Consider the following 14,560-nt stretch of genomic DNA (forward strand, 5'->3'; position numbering starts at 1 on the left):
TTGAAGAGGCTCAGAAATCGGGGCGAGGAAAAGTCCCTGGTTGTTATTACTTGGTGCAGTCCGGCCAGAAGAAAGGGCCCTTTGTAGGGCAATGAAAGGGATCCAGACGGAGGCCAGCCCCTGCCCCCCTGAGCAGAAATCACCTTTCCATCAGCAGTTTCTGCTTTGCGTGGCCCAAGCTCATTGTTCTGCCACATTCCGCCCCGGTGAGAGGAATACGTTTGGACGAATCGCTCTCTCCGTGCAAGCGCGTGCATTTCTACACAAGGAGCTGAGTAGTTTCTTTAAGGGTGCTACTCTTCCCCTCCCCCCGCCCTTTCGCTGTTCATCTTTCTTTCCCCCTCCCAGAAACAACGTAATTCTTCAGTTTGCAGTTTACCTGGTGAGGCTAGGAACAACTGTTGAATTGAAATGCAGCAGGGGGGGCCTCAGTAGACAGAGGTGGCTGGTGTGCAGGTCAAGAGCATAAATCCAGGCGGCCCCTGGCAACTGAACCTCCTCCAGATCAGGCCTGCCGCGATCACAGCCCTCTGGCACCCTCTCTTCCTGCTCTGTCCACCCCATGCCTCTGTCCTCCTCTCCCACCCTCCTCCTCCTCCTCCGTCTGTCTCAAGTCCCAGCACCAGAGCCCTCCCTGTCGGTGAGATACGGAGACCTCTTGGCGCCCTGGGGGGCTGGGAGCCAGGCTACTCAGGATGTTTCTAGAAGCACTGGGCCGCCAGCAGAAGGCTGATGGGACTACGTGAGACACATTGATCCAGGAAGCAAATTACCCAACATGTCAAGGTCAGGGCAGCGAGGCATAGAAGAGACATCTCAACTCTTCAGGGTTTCTGTTGTAGGTAAGACGATCTTTTCAATAATGTGTCCTTGAGGTTGTGGCCTCCATACGGAAGGCTGTGACAGTGAGAGAAATGTTGGGCTGATGGATGTGGGGAGCAGGTAAAGCAGCTGCTATCCCGGGTGAGTGGGCAGGGTAGCTTGTCCCCAAGGTGGCCGCTGTCTTTTCCCTCCTTTTCATTTTTTAAAAAAAATTTTTTTTTCAACGTTTATTTATTTTTGGGACAGAGAGAGACAGAGCATGAATGGGGGAGGGGCAGAGAGAGAGGGAGACACAGAATCGGAAACAGGCTCCAGGCTCTGAGCTATCAGCCCAGAGCCTGACGCGGGGCTCGAACTCACGGACCGCGAGATGGTGACCTGGCTGAAGTCGGACGCTTAACCGACTGCGCCACCCAGGCACCCCCCCCCCCTCCTTTTCTATGCATGAACGCCATACTCCCTCTGAAAGGTGGAAGCTGTTCCTCTCCGCCTCTTGAATCTGGGCTTTCCTTGCTGATGTGCTTGACTTGTAAAATGTGGCGAGGAATTGATACTCGAAATTTCTAAGGTAAGATCCTAAGAACGTTGCAGCTCCTGGCTGAGCCTCTAGGGGCTCCCTGAGGTGGCCATGCAGGGAGGAAGCCCCAGGGGCCCTGTGGAAAGATGAGGCAGGGAGAGAGAGAGAGAGATGCTGGGCTCCCCCTCCGTGAGTTCCAGCTCCCAGCCCTGTGAATCACCTGAACTGCAGCCATAAACATCCTGGGCCAGAGATGAGCCATTCCCTCTGTGGCCTTGTCTATCCTGAACAGAGAGTGCTTCCTGAGTCCTCCCCTAAGACTGTCTTCCCTCCTCCCCTGTCTCTGCCAGGGCCTCAGATGTCACCAGGGCCCGTCCAGGTGCGGGCAGCCAACCCTCCAGTGACTGGACCTCCCAGTTGGAGGTGGGGCCAGCAAGAGCTTGTCCAAATGGCTGGAGGTTGGTTATATGGATGCCGAGGTGGCAGTGGGGGTGGGGGTCGAGGTGGGGATACCTGTGGCTAAGGAGATGGGCAGAACCAGCCCAGGTAGGCAACACCAGGGCTCCTCCTGGGGAGGAGCGGGCTCTTGAGGCTGCGTCCTGGGGACTGGGAGATGCCCACAGGAGGCTAACAATGCCATCTGTAATCCCCTGATCCCCTCTGCTCTTCTCCCCCCTTACCTGCCTCTGGAGCAGCCATCAGGAAACCCTTTGGCTTCCTGTTTTCTGCTTTCCTTAACCCTCCTTTCCTTTCCATTCCCCACCGCCAGTGGGATGAAGCTCCTCAGTGGCCCCGCAGCCCTGGACACTTGACCCCTGCCTGTCCTTCTAACGTAGCTCCCCTTACCGCCCGAGACCCCCTCCGTGCAGCCCCTGCCTTTGTCTGACGTCAGCCTGAGGGGCTTCAAGCCTGATGTCCCATCTGGTAGCCAGTGTTTCCCGTGTCTGTTGGGCACTTGGAATGTGGGTAGGCCATCGAAGGGGCTGAACTATTCCATTTACACCAATTTAAATTTAAAAACGGATACTGATCAGTTATTTAAAAACTTTTAATATGTTTGGGAGAATTTAGGTATGTGAACCTACCTTCCCAACTGTATATTCTGTGAAATCCAAACGCGGATGTAACACATCCAACAAGAAATACGTGTGGCTGAATTTAGTATCCTCACTGAGATGCACTGTTCGCATCAAATACACATTGGATTTTGAAGACTTTGAACAAAATAAAAAAAGAATAAGATATCTCAATATTTTTATTGATCACATGTTGAAATGATTATATTTAGCATGTACTGAGCTAGCATAAAGTGCAAAAAGCAAACATGTAGCTTAAAATTAGTTTCATCTTTTTTTCTTAAAAAAAATTTTTTTAATGTTTATTTAATTTTGAACGAGAGAGAGAAAGACAGTGTGTGAGCAGGGGAGGGGCAGAGAGAGAGGGAGACGCAGAATCCAAAGCAGGCTCCAGGCTCTGAGCTGTCAGCACAGAGCCCGACGTGGGGCTTGAACCCACTAACTGCGAGATCATGACCTGAGTCAAAGTCGGCTGCTTAACTGACTGAGCCACTCAGGCACCCCATCATCTTTTTTCCTCTTTATTGTTTTTAATAAATTTACTTTTATTTATTTTAAGAAAAAGAGAGCATGAGTGGAGAAGGGGCAGAGAGAGAAGGAGAGAGAGAATCCCAAGCAGGCTCTGTACTGCTCCAACCCATGAACTGTGAGATCATGACCTGAGCCAAAACCAAGAGTCAGCTGTTTAACCGGCTGAGCCACCCAGGCTCCACTTTTTTTTTTCTTTTTCAATGTGGCTACTTGGAAATTTAAAATTATATATGTGGCGGGGCACCTGGGTGGCTCAGTCATCATGATCTCGTGGTTTGTGGGTTTGAGCCCCACATCAGGCTCTGTGCTGACAGCTCAGAGCCTGGAGCCTGCTTCAGATTCTGTGTCTCTCTCTGTCCCTCTTCTGTTCACACTCTGTCTCTCTCTCTGGAAAGGAAGGAAGGAAGGAAGGAAGGAAGGAAGGAAGGAAGGAAGGAAGGAAGGAAAAGAAAGGAAAGGAAAGGAAAGGAAAGGAAAGGAAAGGAAAGGAAAGGAAAGGAAAGGAAAGGAAAGGAAAGGAAAGGAGAAAAGAAAAGAGAAGAAAAAAGAAAAGAGAAAAGAAAAGAATATATGTGGCTTGAATTCTATTTCAATTGGATAGCACTTATGGGAGCCACTGATGTAGCATGTGGTTAACAATTCAGCCCCGCCCTGCCCTCCCCTCCACCACATTCTCGGGTTCAAATGCCGGCCTCCTTGGGCTCACGTGTGGCCCCGTACCTGGCATGCAGATCTCAGTATGACACACGCATGTTTGCAAGTACACGTATATATTTCTGTGGCCTCGTGCACGTTATGTCCTTGCCCACACGTGTGTGCATGTCTGCATCTGAACCTCTCCGGTTTTCAGGGTGTGAGCACCCGGGAGGGCCCCTGGGTGAAGGCACGCACAGGCTGGCGTCTGAATGGGAGCGCAGTGCCCGTGGGGAGTTGACGTGGGGACAAGGCCTCCGGTGTGAAGCCTCGGGCTGGTTGTCCACCCCTGGGGGACGCTGGAACACAGTGTTTCCTTGGCAAGTTGATGAGAATGTCATGTAGGACAGAACCAAAGAGCCGCCCTGAAATCAAGACAGATGACAGCTCCTTCTTGCCCCTCTCGCCGGTGAGCCTGTCACTCTATCACTGGAGAGGAAATTAAATTGGTCTGGCACAGTTTGCTGCTCCCAGAGCCAATTTGGTCGCTGCCGTGTAGTGCGTTATGCACTTTTGGCTTGTGTCTAATTGATCATTTGGTTTATTGATACATCTCCGAGGCATGGTCTGCGGAGCTAACCACACCACAGGAAGTCAGGATGATGTCTTCGTTCCTTTTCCAAAGTTGCGAACCAACCTATCCAACCATCCATCCATTCATCCATCCGTTGAGTCGTTCAGTTATTCAGCCAGTATATATTGAGCACCTACTGTGTACTGGGCAGCGTTGCAGAATAAAAAGAACTGGGGTGAGTCTGCGAAACCAGATTTCAGCACCAGCCCTTGGTGGGGGGCGGGAGGGGTGTCTCTGCTTTCTCTGGGCCTCAGCTCCCCTCTGTAAGAAGAAAGGTTGGACTAAAGATCTCAAGGCCCCTTCTAGTTCTGGCGTTTCAGGGTTTGGGGTGGATTTTCTGGGCGGAGATTTCTCATTTCCAGGCCGAGGGTCTCTGCTAGACCCGAGGGGCTGCGTGGGCAATGCAGTGGGGTGAGGGAAGCCTGGGTATCCCTCACTCCCACGGGCTGAGAGCCTGATTTACAGGAATGGGGTGACCCTGAAATATAGGGGGCTCTGACCAAGTGGCTATGTGTGTGTGTGGCTGTACCTCAGAGACATGAGGGGACCAGGCCCATTAGCAGTGGCTTAGTGACAAAAATACCACAGACCGGGTGCTTAACTTTATCTTTCACAGTTCTGGAGGCTGAGAAGTCCAGGATCAAAGTGCCAGCAAATTCTGTGTCGTACAGTCTTCTCGTTGTGTCCTAACGAGGGGGCTCCCCGGGGGTCTCTTTTATGAGGACACTAATCCCATCCGTGAGGGCTCCCACAGGCCTCTCCTCGAAATGCCATCACATTGGAGATGAGGTTTCAACATACGAATTTGGGCACAAACTTTCAGGCCATGGCAAGCAGAATGGGACGTTCGTATTTTGGAGCCTGCGGTTCACCTCGGGGAGTACCTCAGCCCCTGGAGCACGCAGGGTCGCTGAAAGCCCTTCTGGTTACTGACCCTCTGGACAGGCCGTGTGTGTCGAGGCAATTCCAGGGTTCTGCTGTCTGGGGCCCCCAAAACTCTCATCCTTTCCTGCTCCGGCTCTCCAGCCCCACGGCCTCCCTCCCACCCTTGTTTCTGTGTCTGCTGCTCGGGGCACCCCATGCCGCTGGCTGTCCTAGGCCCCCAGGACTCACTCCAGGTCCCCCTAGGAAGCTTTTGCCTTAGCCTGGTCGGTCGGCACAGAGTCACGGAGCTGTGCCGATCCGGTTACCAAGGGCCCCGCGTTCCCACCACGAAAGTCAGACACAGCAGAAGCTTTCTCAGATCCCCATCTCCTGTGCGACATCAGTCTTTGTAATGAAGGTGCCTGATTGCAGGCTGTCTGGGTTGTAAGTGGGCGGGAGCGAAGGGACTGGGGACTGGGGAGGGGAGAGGCTTTGAGGGACAGGGACAGGGGACGGAGAAGCTTTGTAGCTGTGCTGAGGCTGCTTTGATCCTGCCTAAAAAGAGCAATTTCCTCTGGCTCCTCCTCCAACATTCAACCCCCTGCCAGCAACCCCCCACACCTGCAAACCCAAACCACGATGATAGATGATGGTGTGTTAGAAGATCCCGAAATTCAGGGAAAAGGATGGGACGGAAGTGGAGAGCATCTATACTCGCCTCCCAGAAAATCCCTCCTCCCAGCTAACCTCCTCTCCTCTGTAGTGTAGACCATGAAGGGGCTCTGCTTTTCTTTTCTTTTTTTTAATGTTTTATTTATTTTTGAGAGAGAGAGAGAGAGACAGAGACAGAGTGCAGGCTGGGGAGGGGTAGAGAGAGAGGGAGACACAGAATCTGAAGCAGGCTCCAGGCTCTGAGCTGTCAGCACAGAGCCCAACACGGGGCTCGAACCCATGGACCGTGAGATCAGGACCTGAGCCGAAGTCGGACACCCAACCGACTGAGCCACCCAGGCACCCCTGGGGGCTCTGCTTTTCTGCGTCATCCCCTGAGCCTCTCTCAGTGCCAGACCCATAGTAGTTGTTCAGTAAATACTGTTGAATAGATTTTTAGCCCTAGGATCACTCTAAGGAGATTTCTTGGTAACAAACCAACTCCGGAGCGGCTGAGGGTATCATCTATTCAGTCAGCAAGCTTTTATTAGGCAGCTCTCGGTCCCTGGCACTTTGCCAGGTGATAAGGACTAAGATGACCAGGTAAAGAAATCATTTGGCAATGTGCACCGACCCCCATTCTGCACCAGGCACTGGGTTTTAGTCTTGGACATAGGGAGGCGACTAGGACACAAATTCCTACCTCCACAGAGCTCATATGTTCCCCTCCATAGGAGACGGACGATAAGCAAGTGCATCATACGCAAGACAATTCTGGATTGTGGAGATGCCACGAAGGAAATAGGTAGGTGCTGTGATGGAGAGCAGTTGGCTGGCCTGCTTTGGACAGGGACGGTCTAGGGAGAGGCTCTCTAGGGTGTGCAGACTGAGGAGAAAGAGCCAAGGGCCAGAGACCAAGAGCCAAGGGATAGCCTACCGAGTACAGAGCAAGGGGGCCCAGAGACAGCACAGTGGGCTTGCAGAACGGAGGCGGAGGGGCCAGCAGTGCGGGGTAATGTGGGAGAAGTCACCACTCTCCAGTGGGAGAGGCAGAGGGGACAGGCAGGGAAGCCCTGAACTCAGGCTGGAGGAGGCAACCTGGGCACCAAGTCTCGAGACTGCCCTCGAAAAGCATGGACTTCCATCCTTCGCTCACCCCCTTTCCCTGCCAGGAGCAAGGGGCTCTAGCGTGGCTCCAGCTGCCCAGAGGACTATCCCCCCCTAATGAATTCCCTGCCCCGAGGCCTCTCAAAGCCTCTGCTGCTGCTGCTGCGGAAAGCTGCCTTGATGGCTGGAGTTACAGGGGTGAGCTTGGCAGACAACACCCCCCGGGTTCTATCACCAACATGGCGCATCCTTCCTTTCATCTCCCTGGGCTCCCTGGCGCTTACGCTTTCATTGAGCCCAGCATCTAGCAAATAGCCCCATTGCTGCCTTTTATCTGTTTGCCTTTCAACTTGAGACCCTCTCTCCAGGGGCCTTGCCTGGCGACAGCACCCTTCAGAACTAGAGTGGGCTATGCCAGGCATTTCAATGATACTAATTAATGACGTAATAATAACTGTAAAATCAGCTCCCTCCTCATTAGGGTGCTGGGCATGCCGGGTGGTGCGCTAAATGCTTTACGTGCATCATTTTATGTTTTTCTCACCACCACCTTGTAGGGCAAAGGCTCAGAGAGGCTGAGCAACTTGGTTGGGTGGCACAGCTTAACACAAGCACCAGACAGATGTTGGACTCAAGGCTGTCCAGTTCCACAAACTCCTCTGTGCACTAGTGGTTCCCAGGTCCAAGCTCATTATGTTAGACTTATCAGGGGACCTTGTTAGAAATGATTTCTGGTCCCTCATTTTCAGAACTTCCAATTCAGTAGGCTTGGAGTGCGGCCCAGGAATCTGTTTTTTGTTGTTTGCTTCTATTTTCACCGTTTCTCTCAGAAGATTCGGGAACAAGGCCAGATGTATTTATGTAAAGAGCCAGGTGTATTCAGGTACATCCCCCCGCCCCCCATAGATGTACATGTAATCTTCAAGAGCGAAAGGCAGAGATGTGAGTTGGGGGAGGGGAGGTCTTCCTGGGGAGCACACTGTGGGCCCACCCCCCACCTATCCTTTCCCCAACCCATCAAGAGCCTGAACCCAAACCCTGACCGGCCCCTTCTCAAGCTCTCCACTTTCTCCTGCAGTGGAGAAGAGCAAGGAAAACACAACTGAGAACAGACGGAGCGAAAAGGACTTTCAGGGAACATAAGGAGAGGCTTGGGGACAAGGTGCCCGAAGTTGGACAAAAGGCATGGGAGAAGGTAGGCTGGGCGATCTGTGGGGTCTTTGGTCTCAGTGTCCCCAGATTAACCCACAGTGATGGTAGACTGTGACTTGTCAATCACTGAACAATTACGTATGAAGCAGCAGTGAGAGCTATTGCCTAGAAAGTTGCTGTAGGGCAGAGAGGAGCATAAAGCTTGTCCTTGCCCAAGCCCCACCCCCCACCCCCCAGCATCGAGCCTTCTCGTTGCCGCGTGTTAATCCTCTGACACAATTTTGCCAAAGAATGGAGATCTTCGGGTCTAGTCGGAGGGCAGGTCCAAAATCAAGGAACGGCAGAAATTACTCTGGGACTGTACACAATGAAGTGTTAGCATGCGCTACAGCACGGATAAACCTTGGGGCCAGTAGGCTAAGTGAAATAAACCAAAGCCAAACACTGTGTGATCCCACTTATACAAGGTGCTTAGAGTGGTCAGGTTCAGAGAGACAGAAAGTAGACCAGTGGTTGCCGGCGGCTGGGGGAGGGGGAATGGGGAGTTAGTGTGTAATGGGGACAGAGGTTCAGTTTTGCAAGGTGACAAAAGTTCTGGAGGGGCGCCTGGGTGGCTCAGTTGGTTGAGCGTCCGACTTTGGCTCAGGTCACGATCTTGCGATTTGTGTGTTTGAGCCCCACGTCGGGCTCTGTGCTGACGGCTCGGAGCCTGGAGCTTCCTTCGGATTCTGCGTCTCCCTCGCTCTCTGCCCCTCCCCAGCTCGTGCTCTGTCTCTGTCTCTCAAAAATAAATAAAAATGTTAAAAAAATATTTTTTTTGAAGTTCTGGAGACCAGTGATGGTAATGGTTGCACAACTGTGAGTGTACTTAATGCCACTGAAGTGTACCCTTAAACGTGGTTAAGAGGGTCAATCTTAGGTATTTTACCACAATTAATTTTCTTAATTTTAAATTTAAAAAATTTGTGTTGCATTGTGTGGGGGTGGTAGAGACTGTTAGTTTCCTGCCAATATTCACTCTCTTCTCTTTCCATAGAAATAGAAATTTTAGGGGCACCGGGTGGCTCAGTCGGTTAGGCGTCCGACTTCGGCTCAGGTCATGATCTCATGGCTTGTGAGTTCGAGCCCCACGTTGGACCCTGTGCTGACAGCTCATAGCTTGGAGTCGGCTTCAGATTCTGTCTCCGTCTCTCTGCCCCGCCCTTGCTCACACTCTGTCTCTTTCTCTCTCTCTAATATAAAAATAAAACATACAATTAAAAAAAAAAAGAAATAGAAATTTTATATGGGCACAAGGGCATTCAGAATAAAGACCACATTTCTCAGCATCCTTCTCAGGTAGGTGTGGCCATACGACCACATTCTAGTACATGGATGTAAGTGAAAGGGTCCTGTGAGAGCTTCTGGAACTTTCCTTAAGAGACAACACCAATGCACCCTTTAACTTTCCTCTTTGTCCCTTCCTTCATTGGCTGCCGGGAGTGTTGCCATCTTGGATCATGAAGCTGGGGGCCGAGAGCTCATGAGTCACACCTGGCAGGCAATACAGTGCGAGGCCTTAAAATTGAAACACCATATCAGCCCTGAGCTACCTGCCCAGATGTCTGTGTGAGACAAAGATAGACTTCCATCTCCTTCGAGCCACTACTATTTGGGGGTTGTTTGTTTGTTGTTGTTTTTTTGATCATTTGTACACAAACTTAAACCTAGGGGAATACAGAGGGGTAGGATGAATGATGGTGGGGTCTCAAGGAACAGAAAGGACCATGAGGTTGGAGCATTGGATGAAGGCAGCATGGATGAGGTCGAGCCAGAGCTGTCCTGATAAATGACGGGCTGCGAGATGAGTAAGGTCTGGCTCGTGTGCTCAAGGAACCCACTGTCTAGTGGGAGAAACATTGATCTGTAACCTGGGCCACTGCAATCAGCCGAAGGATCTCTTGCCACCCACGCATCAGGCCAGTGCATGGACTCGTATCCAATCTTCACAACAGCCCTATGAGGCAGGTGCTATTATTATCATCCCTGTTTGTCAGGGGAAAACAGGCTTATTATGGAGGTTAAGCAGCTCATCGAGCAGAGCAGGGATGGCGACTCAAACCAGGGATGGTCTGATCCTTAACCACTTTTTTTTTAATTGTTAATATTCATTTATTTTTGAGAGAGAGAGAGAGAGAGAGACAGAGACAGAGACAGAGACAGAGTGCAATCAGAGGAGGGACAGAGAGAGAGGGAGACACAGAATCAGAAGCAGGCTCCAGGCTCTGAGCCATCAGCCCAGAGCCTGACGCGGGGCTCGAACCCACGGACCGCGAGATCGTGACCTGAGCCAAAGCCAGACGCATAACTGACTGTCACCCAGGCGCCCCAACATCTATTCATTTGAGATGAATTTGAGAGAGAGCACGAATGTGCGCGTGAGCAGGGGAGGGGCAGGAAGAGGGAGATGGAGAATCCCAAGCAGGCTCTGCACAGTGAGCGCAGAGCCCGCTGCGGGGCTAGATCTCACGAATGACCTGAGCCTAAATCAAGAGTCAGCCGCTTAACCAACTGAGCCACTCAGGTGCCCCAGAAATAGGTTTTTTTTTTTTTTAAAGGCCAAATTTTTCTTGGGCAGAAGGGATTGCAAAGTGCAGGGGGAGGAAGGCAGGTGAATTCCCACCTAGAAAATTAGTAGTCAAGGGCGCAATTAGCATGGCAGGTGGCAGCACCTGGAAAGGGTTTTCCAAAAGAACTGCAAACTGCTTGCAAATGTCGATGGATAGTTCCAGACCGTGGGCTGTGAAAACTAAAGTATCTCCAGAGGCGCTCAGGGAGAAGTCAGACTTAATTTCAGCAGAGACTGGTCACAGTTTTGTTGAATAGAAGGTACGCATCTGTACTTGGGAATTGGGGTTACTTTAAATCTTGCGCCAAATAAAACGCTATCTTAGATTCAACAGGCAAAAGAGAGGCGTTAGATAAGTATTTATATCATTGTTTTAGTGTCTCTGCTTTATGAAAAAAAATCTATTTACAAATAGAGACGCATGAGAGGTAGCAGCTCAGGAGCGAAACCGTTGTCTGACTTGCACTCTGTGGGGGCGGCTACTTGATTTGGGGACAGGGGGCCAAAGAGAAACTAACCAGCCCCTCGGGGGCACAGCCCCGCCTCCCCATGCCACCCCTACTCCAGGAACAGAAAATGGGTAGGGTGCGGGTAGGGGAGAGGAGAGAGTGCCAGTGAGGGAGGCCTCTGGGGGAGAAGGCCTGCTCGGCAGAGGGGGGAGGCATCAATACCCCATCCTTGCCTTTGGGGGAAACTTGTAGTTTCTGCAGAGTGCTTTTATTTTCTGTAACCACAACATTCCCGTGGAGTAGGCAGGGCATCCACAAAGTGGCATTATCCCCGCTTGCGGAAGAGGAGAGCCTCAGAGAGGTGGTGTGGTTTTCCTAGGCACACAATTGCCGGGTGGTGCAGGAGAGACCCCAGACATCAGGTGGGGGGTTGGTGTAGGTGTCCCAGCAGAGGCATGACCCGTGGAGGTGGCATACGTTCCAACCCAGAGTGGCTTGTGGGAGGGAAGGGCGTGGGTAGGGACTGATGTCTGGGGGACCTCTCTGATCCCCGTGTCTTTCTCGTGCCTGCTTGCCCACCCCCAGCACCGTTCCGCAGCCAGGGGTGGGACCACCCCTTCCCCCAGGGGACTGTGCCCCATTGCCCTTGAAGCAGCTTTATACCAAGCCATTTGTCTCCACATGCATCTGTGCTCATTTTTCTTTTTTAAGAAATCAGAATGAAATTTTATTAAAAAAAAAAAATCGATACCCACAACATAACCTGCAGCACATAAATCGGAGAAGCTTACGTTTCTCAGTCTTGGTGCCTTTTTGCGAGGAATCCCCAGTGTTTCTCCCACTTCTTTGGCCAGAAGTCTTTCTGTCATGGGGTCTTTGATGAGCCACCTCTGGGAAGCCAGCCCCACCCTCTTGTCTTGCCAGCGGCTTTGCTCAGCAGTCCCTTCTCATCCCAATTCACCTCCATTCTCCATCCTGGCTGATTTCCCCGCCCCCCCCCAACCCCCCAGCCCCAGCCAGGCCAGCCTCCCACAGACTCACTCTGGCGCTCAGCCCCAGTTCACCAGTCTCTCCAGCTGTCCGGCCCCGTCACATCCTTCAACTCCTGTTTCAATATCACCTGGTCCGAGAAGCAGGCACTTTGGAGTCAACAGCCTCTGGTTTCTACTCACTCCTGTGTGACCTTGGGCCCACTGCATAACCTCTCTGAGCCTCAAGTCCCTTATGGGTAAACATGTGGACAATAACACCACTTTCACACACTTTGGGGCTGAGGAAATTAACCTAGTGTATGTAACAGCCCTTAGGACAGGCTCAGCGCTTGTAAGCTCTCAGGAATGTTGGAGTCCTTTCTTTGGCCCCCTTGGTGCTCTCTGCTCCTTCATTCCACCTCTCTGCCAGAGAGTTTATTCTGGGGACAGAGCAGGCTACCCCTGCCTCCTCCGCTTGGTGCATCCAGTGTGGTGGGCATCCAGCTCCCGTCTGGAGGGTCAGGGTCTGAATTCTGTACGTAATGAGCATTCAGTGCACATCAAAGGGAGATGGGGGCTGGAACGGCAGAGGAAGGAAAGGAGGAAGAGGGGAAGGGGAAGGAGAGGAGGAGGGAAATGAAGGAGAGGAAAGGAATAAAGGGAGGAGCAAGAAAGAAATCATGGGGGCAGGGAGGGAAGGAAGGTCTCCTTTATCAGCAATGGATATCTTGTGAATTCCACACTGATTGGTACAGAACAGGGGCTTGAGGCCCTTCATGTGAGTGGGTGGGTGGATGGATGGATGGGTGGAGGGAAAGAAGAAGGGAAGGAAGGGTGGAGGGAGGGAAGGAGGAAAAGGAAGGAAGGAAGGAAGGAAGGAAGGAAGGAAGGAAGGAAGGAAGGAAAGAAGGAAAGAAGGGAGGAAGGAAGGAGGGAATGTGGTGTTAGTCTGTGTTCCCCTGGTCTGGACTTCCCTTTCTGTCCAGCTTGGGGTGATGTGGGGCTTCTAGGTAAGAGCCCTTGGCTCCAGAGGCCCTGTACTGCCCGGGGGGACCAGGAAAGCCCACCCCGGCCAAGTGCAGCATGGCGGCAGGGAGAACAGAAGCAACCCGTCTGGCCCAGACAGGCCAGAGCACGGGCCTGAGCCGTGCCCGGCTGGCCAGAGGTGCGTTCTCCTTCCTCCTCGGGCTTCCGCCTAGCCTCCGGCTCTCCACCCTGGGGCCTTGCTGAGGGGCAGGCCTGTTTAGCATGCGCAGGGCCACCTGCCTGGCTGTAGGTGGGAAAGGAAGCAGGACAAGAGTCCTCTGGAGATTACTGGGCTTATAAAGGCCTGCCTGGACGGATGGATGTCGGCCTGCGTGGCAGGCAGGGGGCTGGGAGTCAGCCCAGGCCTCTGTGCCCTGATGCCGAGGGAGGCACCGGAGCTGCTGGGGCCCGAGCTCACTTGGAAACCCCCCACCCCCACCCCTACCGCTGGGAGAGCCCTTTCCCAACTGGACTGTGTGGAACTCTTCAAGATGAGAGAGGAAGGAAGGGGTATCCTTAGTCTCTGCCCTCTTCTCAGACATTCACAATGCAGGGAGTATAGTGAAGGCTCTGATGAGTCCTGCAGCAAAGAAACCCTTTTCATTTGAACATTGCCTCCCCAAACCTCTTCCATCTTCTGAGAGCACTCAAATCACATCTCGAAGAGGCTAGAATTTTGTAGGATGCAGTTTGGAAATGCTGAGGCAGACTAGGGAATAGAGTTTTGGCCCTGGAAGTATTGAAAAGCCACCGAGGTCCCTCTGGAAAACTCCTACCCATCCTCTGAAGCCCACTTCGGATGCCTCAGGCTATCTGTGGTGTCTCCTTATTGGGAGAATCAACCAGTCCTTCATCTGTGCCCCGTGACCCTCCCACACCACTTTATTCTGTTCTTTTCCCATGGGGCTGTTCGGTTACGCTTATTTGCTGCTGGACAGAAGGCTTCTTGAGGGCAGGAACCGCGTGTTGTTCGACTTTGTTTCCCTACCTAATAAATAATAATAAACATGATAAACAGGTGCTCACTGCTCATTTACCTGTAGCGTTCAGCACAGCATCCTTACTTTACCGAGAAGTAAGCTGAGACCTAGAGAGGGGCCAGGCCTCGTCCAGTGTTTACGAGTCGGACTTGGGGGGAGGGGATAGGGAGTGCCCCCCAAGCTTCCAGGCTCCCTTCAACCTGCCCTCTCCCCCACGCTGACACTGAGCCAGTTGCCGTGAGTGCTGGGTTTTCTCTCTGGCATTTCTACTAATGGTCGGGTGGGAAAAGGACTCGGGTAGGGAGAGGCCGTAGCGAATACCCCCGCTTAGTTCAGCAGATGTCAGGATGCTCATTCTGTTCCCACCTCAACACCTTGTTTATGTCACTGTTGGCTGCAGGTTTGGTTCAAGGGCTAGTGCCCCTGACCAGGGTCCTGCTCTGGGCCTTGTTATTATTCTGCTGCATCTGAGGCTGACTGCTAGCGTCCTGGTGGGGACAGTAGCCATCAGTTACACAAGCTAGGGGAGGGCACGGAAT

This window comes from Acinonyx jubatus, chromosome E1 (genome assembly GCF_027475565.1).
Source record: "Acinonyx jubatus isolate Ajub_Pintada_27869175 chromosome E1, VMU_Ajub_asm_v1.0, whole genome shotgun sequence".
NCBI lineage: Eukaryota > Metazoa > Chordata > Mammalia > Carnivora > Felidae > Acinonyx > Acinonyx jubatus.